The 13,551-nt window shown below is 38.3% G+C and overlaps 1 protein-coding gene and 1 long non-coding RNA gene across 2 annotated transcripts in view; one reads left to right on the plus strand and one right to left on the minus strand.

The window, feature by feature from the left end:
* LOC147010464 (uncharacterized) overlaps positions 1-10,116 on the plus strand; it is a 95,568-nt gene extending 85,452 nt beyond the window's left edge. The window contains exon 4 of the transcript XR_015052395.1: positions 9,835-10,116. The gene's annotated coding sequence lies outside the window, so the exon portion shown is untranslated. The remainder of the gene's footprint in view (positions 1-9,834) is intronic.
* A 1,985-nt stretch (positions 10,117-12,101) lies between these two features.
* Positions 12,102-13,551, minus strand: LOC147010468 (uncharacterized). Its single transcript, XR_015052394.1, has 2 exons — positions 12,855-13,551; positions 12,102-12,582 (listed from the first exon to the last, which is right to left on the minus strand). It is a non-coding gene; the product is annotated as an uncharacterized LOC147010468 (long non-coding RNA).

The raw sequence follows: 13,551 nt of genomic DNA on the forward strand, positions 1-13,551 counted from the left end.
GGAGGTGTTGTTTTTCACCCCTCTATGTCTGTTTGTTAATTGCAAAATCGAACATTTTTCAAGTACAGTATGTCGTGGACTTACGACCGATGCGACTTACGACTGATCGACCACTTTACGACCACGACCACGACCACTTTACGACCAGAATGCTCCGCGTCTCCGCCCCAGCGCCCGCCATTGCTGGCGTGTTAGCGTGGTCTCGGTATAGCGCAGTTTATCCGTATCCTTTAGTCTTAAAAGTTTTACTTCAAACCCCCAAGATGTCTACCAAGAGGAAATTATCGTTGTCTACTCCTCAACCTGCCAAGAAAGAAAGAAAGGCCATTGATCTCTCCACGAAAATGCAGGTGATCAAACAGTACGCAGGAGGAATGAAAGTGAATGCGATCGTTCGTGATCTTAAGTTATCTCATTCGACTGTGTCGACGGTTTTGGAAGATAAAGAACGGCAACGGACCGGGCCCATCCACGAAATGGAGAAATTGCTGCATGTTTGGATGGAAGATCAGATCCAAAAACGGACACCTTTAGGCCTTTTTACTGTGCAGACGAAGGTGAGAAGTCTATTTCATTAATGAGCCAAATGAGACGGACGGAATTATTTCGGCAATCGCGCCGGCTCGGGACGGGACGCTGCATGTGAGATCCGTTCCGTGTTTTGCAAACAGTCCAAGCGCGGACGATTGCATGATGGAAGGCGGCGCTGAAACGATCGCTCCGCGGGATGCTGCGTGTGAGATCCATTCCGTGTTTTGCGAACAGTCCAAGCGCAGACGATTGCATGATGGAAGGCGGCGTTGAAACGATCCGTTTTTTGTATTTTTATCTTGCCAAAACGAAGTTTTTGCAAGATATGTTAGTCAGCTTGTATGTTTTTTTTTGTTTGTTTTTTTTTGTTTGTTTGTCTGTAATCACGTATAAAAAAAATTCTGCAGAGCACAGTTATCATTGGAAATTTTTGTAACTTCGCATATCAGAGGCCTATAGAGGTCCCTTTCAGCGCATAAAATTTTGAAGGTCAAGGTCACTTTGGCGCAAATCAGGGGAGTCAACGAAACCCTTATTTTTTGAGTAATTTTGATCGGATCGTCTTCAAACTTCATGGGAATATAGTTCATGATCTGGCGCTCAGCTGATTAATTTTTGGTGGCGATTGGCCTTGACCTTCATGGTTAGCACCGAAGGTCAAACATATTTGACCCCAAGGTCAAATTTTCAAGTTTTAGGAACCATATCGTGTAGTACCTCAAATTGAACACCTCGATGAGTGCTTTCTAGATATGTCAAGCTTGAGATATTATGACGTCATTTGGTGACGTTATGAGGCAAAAGCATATTTTTCTTGGTTACTCTGTAGAACGATTCTCATCGGAATCTCTCGTAGGCAGATATTCCTCAAGTAGTCGGTCCTGGTGGATAGCAGCTCTGTTCACCTCAGTGTGACCTTAAAGAAGTCACACGTGGTCACCTTTTGGCAAGATACATTGGTTTTTTTTATGTTTTGTATTTTTAACCTCCGCCATCGAAGATGGATGGAGGTTTCTGTTTTCACCCCTTTCTGTTTACGTGGATGTATTTTTTTTATTGCATCCAAGCTGTTACTGTTTTCTGCAAGATTGGTTATTTCCGTGATAACTTTCTGTCATAACATTATATTTATATTTAATTTATTTAAATCAGTAATATGGATTTTGTTTGTATTATTTCATTGTTATTTGCATTTTTGCAATATTGTTGTTTATACATCTGAATCATTAAATACAATGTCCTTTTTGTTCGCCGTTATGTTTTGGGTGGTGGCCCATACACTATAAATTTTTTGTTTTCTACATCCATTAGATGTATTTTGTTGCTCCCCAAATTGAATATATATCAGAATTATTATCACTATGTTGAATATATATCAGAATTAACTAACAGCTTGGAAGGACTAAGCTAACCCTAACTGCACCACTCTAACAACAAATTTTGCACACACAAATTGTAAATGTTGCATTATCACAGACAATACTGAATGGTAAAAAGCAAGATAAAAATCAGACACAGTCTATAAATAGACTAGGACTGTATGAGAGATATTGGACTCTATTTCAGATATGTATTGAGTAATATCATTATCACAGACAGAATAATAAGTGTACAATAATAGAGACAAACTATCACAAATAATAAGTATATAATAGACTAAATATCACAAAATGCTGTACTTATCATTCACCGTGATTGTTGCGTTAGTAAGTTATATACACAGCAAATCTGCTCTACTTATAACTTACCAGTGCTTGCTTGGCCTCTGACAATATTTCATGACTGGTTTGTGTAAAGTGCCTGATATATATCAGAATCATGTTGTATATATCAGAAGTAAAATATTTGAGCATTACAAAGTTGTGGAAAACACCATTTATCAATTCATTTATCTCCAACTCATTATCATTAATAATTAATTTATTGTACTTGACTTCCATGTTTTACTCATATCTCTATTTTAGAAGTGGTTTGCTGTAAAGAATACCATATCGTGGTCAGAATAATATGTATCATGTACATCAATATGAGTGTTACTATCATCTACATTGCAATACACATGATATATTGTGGCTCCCCAGTCTGTAGTTGGCTTAGACACAAATTTCTTGAAACCAAACCTCCCCATAATCAGTGTTAGTTCAGCTAAGTCATCGTTGAAATCACTATGGATGATAGTCGGTACATCTCTCTCTATCGAGTGCAGCTTGTGGCTGCTGGTTGCATCATTGGTTGGGACGCGGCTATGCCGCTGATGCATTGTTCCCCTTACCAGTGCACTGGTACTCATTTTGCCGACCTTGGAAGGATGACAGGCTGAGTCAACCCCATGGTGTATTAATTCAGTGGCCAACGGGGCTTGAACTCAGGACCCTAGGATCCCAAGCCGCCACTCCAACCACTAAGCCAACACCAGGCTCGTGGTTTATATAAAAACCAGGTGAGGAGTGTGATTTAACCAACTCTGAATGTAAAATGTATATTTATGTTCCACCCACGTCTTGCCTCATGTGTTGCGTCATCTCTGCTTCGCACGTGTTGCGTCATCTCTGCTGGATGATCATCTCTGCATCAACGCACGCCAACACCAGGCTTAGTCAGTACATGTAGAGGCATCATATCAAGCAAGCAAGTCAGACGTTCCACAAATGTTTTCATTCCAATTGATGGTGCTCTGTTTATGACAACGACCATCAAGCCTGATTTCTGTGTTTGCAGTATGACCACTTTACACTCTAATCCCTTCATTGACATCAAATCCAAATCCTTGGGACTGAACCTACTATTGGCACATATCATTAGTCCATGCATTCCACTATGTTGAACGGTGTTTGGAACATTTTGTCTGAATATTTCGTATTCATATTTCCTCGGCAAATGTATCGATGCAACAATCATCTGTCAAGTAAGTTTCTGTAAAACACATTACGTCCATCTGTGATAAAATCTCACTTTCTCTGTCAGACAGAAGATCTGGTAGTTTCTCGAGGAAGTAATGGACGTTCAGGTGCCCTACTGTTATATTTTCATCTCTTGCCATGCTTAGAAAACGTGGAGTTTCTCCAGCCAATCTGCTACTTCGCATGCCATTCATTTCATCTTCAATTGTTTGATTAACTTTGATGCCAGCAGGATTAAAATCTAGGATATGCAAACCACTCAGAGTCTTTACTCGGCTGAAAGCTGCATATGCCTATCCTTTTCCAAAACGTTTTGCACCTTTCATAGAAACCACAATTTCATCTCCTGTAAGCCCTTGTCATTTGTGAATAGTTATTGCCCAAGCTAGAGTAAGTGGAAACTGTCTTCCACAGATTTGTGCAGCTCTTTTGTTTGCTTTTTCAAATTTTCATTGAAATAGTTTGATCGGAACTGCGTTTCGGTAACGGTTTTTCCACTGACTTGTGAAAATAGCATGCTTACCCACCTCTTGATTATCAAATTGCACTAGAACTGTTGTCACAGTACCTGTAGCATTTTTAATGACATCTTGAACAGTTCCTATCACACCATTAACTAGACCATCAGCCGTATCAACGTTACATGTTAGCATAACACGAGCTCCTATTGCCAAGACAAGAACAGTATGCAATCCAGCAGTTTCAAATCGTTTCTCTGAAGTTGATATTTTGTTCATGTTTAGTTGACCTGTGCTATCTGTTTTGTCATCTGAAGCATGAATGTATATTTGTTCTTCAGGCTTTCGTACCAATTCTTCAAGCTTTTGCCTATTTCTTTCATCCACATCATAGTTTGTTGCATAAACATGAAGTGCATTGTGTGGGTAATGAGCATCATCACAACTAATTTCTCTGGAATTCAGAACTTTCAAATCAGATTTTGTCTGTTTTACCAACTCTCAGACGACAAAGCAATTCTGCAAATTAAACATCGTCCTTTTGACGCATCACTTGGTCCAATTCATGCAAAATGAACTCATCTTTACACAAGTTTCCATTCAGATGTTCCACGGGATCACGCACAGGAGCATATATTGGTGACTGTTTCACAGGAGGACGCTGATATAAATCGCCAACAGCAAGAATGCAGACATTACCAAATGTGACAATCTCCTGACATTCCTTTAATATCTTCTAACCGTTTGTGGATACTCACCAACATATCTGATCCCACCATAGAAACTTCATCAATAATCGACACATGCAAGTGTTCCAATTTTGATCGAAGAGAATTGAGTTTGTCAAAAGTCAATTGATCAGCCTGATTTCCATACTTTCGTGTTTGAAGCAGCAATGCCGAGCGTGTCGTCATTCCACTGATATTGAAAGCCACATCTCCAGTAGTTGCTGTCAACAGAACGGTGATTTCCGTCGGTTTTACTGTACGTGACAGGCTCAGCAACTTCCTAGTGTCATTATGAATAAGTTTTATTATGTGCGATTTGCCAGCTCCACCAGCACCACTTAAGAAGATTTTGTAAGGCTTGATCAGTTTGCCTTATTTTCGTGCGACAATTGCTTCCTCACACCATTGCCGGTGATACAATGCAATTTCTGCTTGTTTCACATTCAATTTTCGCATCATTCTGCGATATTCTGACGGTTATAACAATTCTCTGTTTGTTTCTACTTGATACCGAGGAAGAAGTTCGGAGCCTGGGTTGCATTTTGCTGACTCTATCATTTCTGCATTTGCGAGAAGGTCTTCACCGTCTATATCTCGCTCAATTTGAACTCCCTCATTCATATCTTGCAGATTGTGGTGTTCAGACACTGGAGCAATATTTGCCCATGCATGTTCAGGAGGACCGTCACGAGTTTCTATAGCTTCCTCAATAAGTTCCAAATTTTCTGTGAATTTTTGCTCCCATTGTCAAATATATTGTCTGCCACAGCAAAATAATGTGAAGCATAATCATTGTACCCTCCTTTTAGGTCCATATGCTCATTTCTCCATGGAAAATACATCCGTTTTGCTCTATAGAAGTTACTAGATTCTTTTTCAGCACTGAATTTTCAAAAGCCAATGACAACTTCTCGTTTACGCTTGTGCGTAATTCCTTTGCTGTTCTTCAATTCTATGTACTTTGTCAATTGATCTCTGTCCGATTGCTGTTCATCGGTTTCGTCGAAGACAACTGGCATGCTGTCATCAATGTCATCATCTTGGTGAGAATGACTTACTGTGTAATTTGCTACAAATTCTGCAAGACACATACTTTATTGACAATTTGGTCTTAATTCGTATCTCACTGCAATATTACTTTGAAAGATATCTTCATCTGCATCATCCATGTCTTCTAGTACTTTCTTTGGTTTCAATACAGCTGCTCTCTCAGACGGTGGATCTGTATTTATGAAGACTACTTGTCTGCTGAATTTTTTCATAGGTATAGACAAAATTCGATTGACACTTTCCTGTGCACTTACTTCTCGGTGATTTAGCCAACAAGAACAAACACGTTTCAGCATTGTGTAAATATCTGTTTCTTTGCATTCCTTACATATCTGCTTTAACAGCTCTCCAATACCCTTTTCGTTTTTTGTCATGTCGGCTGCAATGTACATGATACAAGCATAAGCATCGATGATAAACTGAATATCAATATTTGCTTGCCATGCTTTCAACACAGTTGGATTATACTAGTTAACAAACTCTTCGGATGGTGTCCTTTTGGTGACTATGCTTCTTGCTTTGTCACATACGGTCAAAGCGTGCAAGAACTGCTCGACTGTAACATTTGCCTCTTTCAACAGTTCAGCAAAAGTTAGATCACATGCTGAGTCTTTCTCTTCCATAATTTCCCTAACTTTGCCAAGAATAGCTTTTGCATCAGTTTTGATTTGTGATGATGTTTATGTATCCTCAGGTTCTTTTGCAACAATTGTACTTGGACTTGGTGGTTTTGATAATGAAAATCTGCATGATTTCTTGTTTTTTCGACAGTACAATGAATGACTGTGAACTTGCAACTTTTCTACAAGTGGAAGCAAGACAGAATCATCTTCTGGCAAGGCACATGACACGTGTTTGACATTATTATAAATGACATGACATCCTCATTAGTATCAACACCTAATTTTGGAGCATATTTCACCTAAAGGAGTGGATGTGCATGTGGAGAACCTTGAAATTCAATACGGATTACATAGTCCATGATTTCTCCTAAAGGATAACTTCGATTTTAAAACATCTTTGACCAAAAGATCAAGTCTGTAATGAAACTGACGAGCAGCAGTGACAGGATTCAACCTCAACCACATAGATCTATCTGCAAATGACATCTTTTTGACGTCATCGTCACTCAGAATCGTACCATACTGTCGAGCAATTGTTTGTGTAACATCAGGTGATTGCATATCTGCTGCAGACACGTGGGAATACCAAGCTGTCTAACCATAGCCAAGACATCATAGAATACAGTTTGGAAATATGCAGATGTTCCTCTGACATTTTTCAAAATTCTATATGCCCGATCTGATTTAATCATATTATTCATCAGCTCAACATTCTTAACTGTTCCAGCTGTAAACCTGTTTCCTTGAAAATGCTTTCCACTCACTCTGCGAAAAACAAAGTGGTTTATATCGCTTTGAACTTGTTTACTTTCAGTTGCATACTGAGCACTCAGACGATATTCGATTGATTTTGCAAACCGACCATCGACATCTTGCAGTCTTTGGTTGAAGTACCTTTTTGCATGTAATTTGATTGGTCGTTCAGCTGTTAGTGCATTTGTACCATCTGGATATTTGTCAGGATTAGATAGTTCTTCAAAGTATGGATCACACAAAAGTAGTTTCGGTTTTTCTGATTCTCCTGGTGCAATACTGACTATAGACGTGGGATTTTCTTTCATCCTACTTGTTTCATATGGCAAATCATGAACTTCAGAGACCTCAAAAACAAATTCATCTTCGGCATATAGTTCCTCATCTGCATTCTCATCGCCATTGTTTACATTTTCTTCGAATTTTGAAGAGAGACAAAGTATCATTATCTTCCTGAACATATCTTGAATGTGGCTCAAACATGACATAGCGTGACTGACCTATCAGGCCAAGGTGAAACTCACAATCTGTTTGGTTTCTATATGGTACAATATTCACAGTGCCAGTCAATGCAGAATGCACATGTATTTTCAATGAAAACATATCTGCCAATGCTTGAAGTGAAATGTGATCACCCCAAAGAGTGCCATATTGCAGTTCATCCAAATATGTCAACCACTGTAGTTATTTTCTTGTATCAACATCATCTATACGACTGATAACCATATCTTGCGACGATGGTTTTTCAGTATCAGCATTTCATAGGTCTTCAGTTGCTATTCCAGCAGCGACAAAATCTCGATAATGTTCAGCATTTTCGCTCATGAAATCACCCAATCGTCTTCGTAAAGAAATAGCATTTAAAGTTGTCACACCAAGTCTGTCAAGTTGATAGCACACAAAATAAAACATACAATTCTCATCTCCAGGAACATAAATGACATTCATGCAAGCTTTTCTTGCCATAGATGAAAGCTTTGCATAATCTGTCTGACCCCTTTCAGGAAATTCCGAAACAGACACAATATCAAACACAGGTGCACTCACTACAAACAGCTTCTTTACCATCTTGATCTACTTTTCTCGACCATCACTCGAATATGAATACACTTCAGTTGATGAGGATTGTCCTTCAGATCTTGTACTTTCACCTTCTTTGTCATCATCCGCTGTGTTCGATGCAACACTATCATTTGAATGTAAATGAATTTCACTGGAGCAGCATTGCAGTTCAGTTGTTCTATTAACCATTTCTTCCTTTTCCTGAGATATCTGTGCTACAGTTTCTTTGTCTAAAGATATATCCTTTCTAGTTGCCCAACATTTTGTTTCAGATGTCATATTTCTACTGCAGATCATTGCTTCAAAAATTTCTGGATCATCGCCAGCAGCGTCATCAGTCCAGTTCTCGTTTCTCTCAAGTGATGCATAATGTGGATTGATATCCTTCAACTTCTTCAATGCAGCAAATACTCTATCCTTATCAACGTACTCATCTATCTACTTCCAGCAGTGTGTGTGTGTGTGTGTGTGTGTGTGTGTGTGTGTGTGTGTGTGTGTGTGTGTGTGTGTGTGTGTGTGTGACCGCTGTTTCTCGACAACCTCTGGTCCGATATAATTGAAACTTGCCAGGTATATTGCTGGGGACCTGTGGATGTGCCTTTCCAAGGTTTGATATTAATCGGACAAGTGCTTCCCAAGTTATGGCCATTTATTCACCAAACAATGGCAAGACACGTTGTTGCGTGGGCATGGCCGATGGGAAAGGGAAGCTCAGCCGCGTTCCCCATTACGGGTTACAACGTACGGACTTCCGGAGAGTGATGACTTCGTGTATTCTAATAATTTCTCGATTTCTTATGCGCATTTATAGAAAAACAAATGGCCCAAGTTATGATCGTTTTCACATTAGACGGTGTATAAATTTCGGGAACATCAGAGTGCTCGTATGCTCCGAACCAGGAAGTAAATTTTTCTCTCTCTCTTCTCTTCTCTTTTTGTTTTTCCTTGCCACAACATTGCGAAAAGGTAAAATACGTTAGCGCTAATTGAATAATTGGGTATTAAAAATAAATTGCGAATAATATCGAACTTCCGGGTTACGCACGTACGGGCACGTGAGAGCGAAGAAACGGCCCGTGTGGTTTATTTATTTATTATTATTATTTTTTTATTTTTATTTTTTATTTTTTACGGGCACGTACTAGTCTATCTATAATTCCAGCAATGTGTGTGTGTGTGTGTGTGTGTGTGTGTGTGTGTGTGTGTGTGTGTGTGTGTGTGTGTGTGTGTGTGTGTGTGTGTGTGTGTGTGTCTGTCTGTCTGTCTGCGACCGCCGTTTCTTGACAACCGCCAGTCCGATCTGATTGAAACTTGCCAGGAATATTGCCGGGGACCCGCGGATGTGCCTTTTCAAGGTTTGATATTAATCGGACGAGCGGTTCCCAAGTTACGGCCATTTTATTGCTTTTTTCAGTGTTGGAAAGGTATATATATATATATATATATCGCAGCTGAAGTGTCGTTCCACCTTATGCCATTTTTTCACAAAGATATCTCAGAATAATGATAACAGAATATTAATAATAATAATAATAGCACAATAATTGGCAGTAATAAAAAGAATAACATGATACAATGACCAATGTCTGTCAACCAATAACGACCTATATATTGTCTGTCAACCAATAATGACCAATAACGTCTGTAAACCAATGACAGGACACAGTGCTATGACGTCACAAGTATTGTTTTTTTTTTTGTTTGTTTTTTTTTGCACGATTGACGTCAGAATTCTTCTTCTTCTTCATTTGGTATGACGTCACAATAGACGCTGGGGACCTGAGTATGTGCCTTTTCAAGGATTGATATTCTTCTTCATCTTCAGCTGTTTCCCAAGTGTTTCCCAAGGTTTGAAAGCTTTTTTCCCCAAGGTTTGAATTAATTGCTCAAATTATTAATTAATCCCAAGGTTTGAATTTTCCCACGGGAAACAGCTGTTTCCCAAGGGTTTGAAAGCTGTTTTTTCCCAAGGTTTGAATTAATTGTTGTGCTTGGTAGACATTTGTGAATACATTTAGAGAGAGAGGGGCAAGAGAGGAGGGCGAGAGAGGGGGGTGAGAGAGAAGGGGCGTCACAATTCAAGAGAGAGGGGGGGCGAGAGAGAGGAGGGGCGAGACTAGGGGGGAGAGAGGGGGGGGCGAGAGAGAGGGGCGTCACAATTCTTCTTCTTCTTCGTTTGATATGACATCACAATTGACGCTGGGGACCTGAGTATGTTTCCCAAGTTATGGCCATTTATAATGCGGTTGGTCCGATCTAATTGAAAAAATGCCCCAATCCAGTCCTCGTTTACGAGAGCGAAGGAACGAAGCTGCACATACTGGCATGCACCTACGGGCCCGCACTAGTACATATAATGTGATGAATGTTTCAAACTTGTTTTGAATTTTATTGGCACTATCTGTGATTCCGATGGCAACCGTGGCAAAACTTTGCATACTTCATCTATGTTGGTAGGTACATTAATAGCAGGACCATGAATGCCATGCTGTTTCCCCCTTGGCAAACCATCCATTTTCATAAAAGGTACTCTTTGGCATATGAACCTAAGTTCCAGAGCATTCAGGTCTTTCAATTCCACTGGTTGTTCTTGTAAAAAGAGATTGTTAGATTTTGCTTGTGCTGGCATCTTTCCTCTCTTCAAAGTATCATCACATGTTCTATAAATCAATTCACGATTATCATACGACTTCACTCTGAAAGCCAGCACATTATCTAACAACTCTTTGGAAGGTTTTGTGTATTTGTTTTCTTTCAACTGTACCACGGACATTCTATACATGAGACGATGACATGAACAACAAACATAATCAGCGGAATCTCCAACTTTCTTCAAGAACTGTTCAAAAACAGCATTATGTGATGGATTGTCAACACGCCTATTTCGTCGTCTATTTTTCATTGACGCTGCATTCTTTCGTGTCCTTTATATTCTTTTCAATGCTGTTTCATCGATTCTGTTCTTTGTTTGACTAAGTTTGTTATTTTTTTTTCTGCGTATATTCTGGTCTTCTGAAGTTTCCAGAAATCGTTAATTTCCATGATGTGCTCTATCTTTTCCATGTCTATGTTATTTCTCATCTACAGTTTCATTTTTTTCTCGATTCTTTCAATCATCTATTATTAGTTTCAAGTCGCTTTGTTCTCTTTTCAGGTGTCGCCTTCTTTCTTGTGTCAATCTTTGCATGCTTGTCAGTTTCAAGTCGCTTGCTTCTCTTTTCAGGAGTCTCATTATTCCTTGATCCACTCATTGACCTCTTTACTGTTTCAAGTCGCTTACTTCTCTTTTCAGGAGTCTCATTATTCCTAGATTCACTCATAGACCTCTTAACAGTTTCAACTCGCTTCGTTCTCTTTTCAGGTGTCTCATTATTTCTCAATTCCTTCATTGACCTCTTGACAGTTTCAAGTCGCTTATTCTTTGTGCTGTGGTTTTATTTTTACGCAATTCACGCATTTTCAATTTCATTTAATTTCGCTTTTTTGAAGCATATTTCCTTCGTCACATTTTCTCAACTGCAGTACTATACGAATATCACAAATGCAATAATATATACAACTGTTAAGACACCTTAAATTAGTACCTGCAGCTGCACAACTTGTAAATGCTATCTCAAAAGATTTTTTAAATAGTTAAAAAAAAAGAGTTTGGGATACAACACACAAATATAAGTTATCTGATATCAGACAATAGCTTATAGAATTGATTTATAACAGTCACAACATACACTGAATGAAGCACACAAAGCAATCTGCAACGAGTAGTGATTTTTCTTATTGAACTTTCAATACGGTAAATTGTAATTCGAAGTATCGAGGATTAACGTGTCTTCTCTATATCTATGACTAATTAGTGTATATAATACTTATGTCAAATAGCAGCTTCTGGATTGTATCAGTATTTCACTAACTAGTAAATGCAGAAGCTATTCAATATTTTCAGCAGTTTAAAAAATATATTAAAATATCAAATGTATCAAAAAGAACACTTGTCAATTATTAGTCAATGCAAACTCTATCACTTTATTCAACAGTTCAAATAGTACAACAGCTATAACGTGGTTTCCCAGAGGCCAGTCTCGAGTAGTATAAGGTACTGTTCCTTACAGCAAGTTTGTTGCCTTACCGCTAGTTGAAATTTGTTGCCTTACGGCTAGTTTAAGTTTGTCGCCTTATGGCTAATTCAAGTAATGCAAGGTTAGGCTCGAGAGTGCAGTTCTCTCACTCAATTTGAGCTTTTTATGAGGTTGCCTTCCTTTGAATGAGTGTCACACCTTTTTTATATCTGGAGGTGGGCTTCCTTGAATATGAAGGTTTTGCCTTTTTCACGAGGTTGCCTTCCTCTGAGATGAAAAATTCACCCTTTTATGATGTAATGAAGGTTTTGCCTTTTTCACGAGGTTGCCTTCCTCAATGAATGGAAAACTAATGAATGAATGATATGAATGAAGCTTCTGTGTTAGACCAACACAAAATCCTGAAAAAAAGAAAAAAAAACTTTTAACATTGTATGTATAACAGAATATTTAATCATCAAAAAGTTAAAATCCTTAAATACTTTATTATAGAGTATATCCTGATTAACTGTTTCTCTGATCCATTATTATTAAAAGTCATGTGCTCCGAAGCATTTCAGCCATTGAGCGAAAAATATAATATTATCACCTGGAGCCACTCAAAACACAGAACAATCAGCCAAAGTCTGAAATATATTTATTATTATTATTAATGCTGTAAGGTGTATCTCACCTGAGCTCTCCAAGGAAAGAAGCTAATACCACAAAGCTCGCAAGTAGCACAACAGCAGACAAGTAGCACTGACACGAAGGCAGACAGGAAGCACTGACACAGTAAAATCTAAAAAAGACAATAAACAACAACAGTTAGCAACTGTAAGCATGTTAGTATGTTATTACTGAATGTAAACTAACCTTTTTCAGCTTAGTTATAAAGTTAACGACTTAACCTATTACTTAGGTTGTTACATTATGACACCCAAAATTTGTAGAAATATTTTCCAATGCAATGACAATAATATATTATGTATGCCAAATTTCAAAGCCGAATTAAGAATGTTTTTTAGGTGATTGCAATGACACAAAGGATCTGCAACGGCATGAGAGCCTGCGGTGATGCTGATTCCATCCATGAAAATTTTCAAGGATCTCCCAAGATCATTTCAATCACAAAGATAAATCACGTTAACAAATTTTATTGTACACAGTAATAAAGTTAACGAGCATAACTTATTCAAAATTAAGTGACCAGCTACAATTTTCAATCACTTTCTTGAAAGACCCCAGATCATTTCAATAATAACAAGATAGCATGATGCTTGAATACACAAAATTAACTCGAAATTAATAAAATTAACCAATTAACTTATTCAAAATAAACTGTAGATCAGTTATATATCTTCTGCAGAAATTAATAAAGAAAAATAATG

Source organism: Eptatretus burgeri, chromosome 16, assembly GCF_056783735.1.
Source record: "Eptatretus burgeri isolate ZD-2024b chromosome 16, Ebu_testis_v1, whole genome shotgun sequence".
Taxonomy (NCBI): Eukaryota; Metazoa; Chordata; class Myxini; order Myxiniformes; family Myxinidae; genus Eptatretus; species Eptatretus burgeri.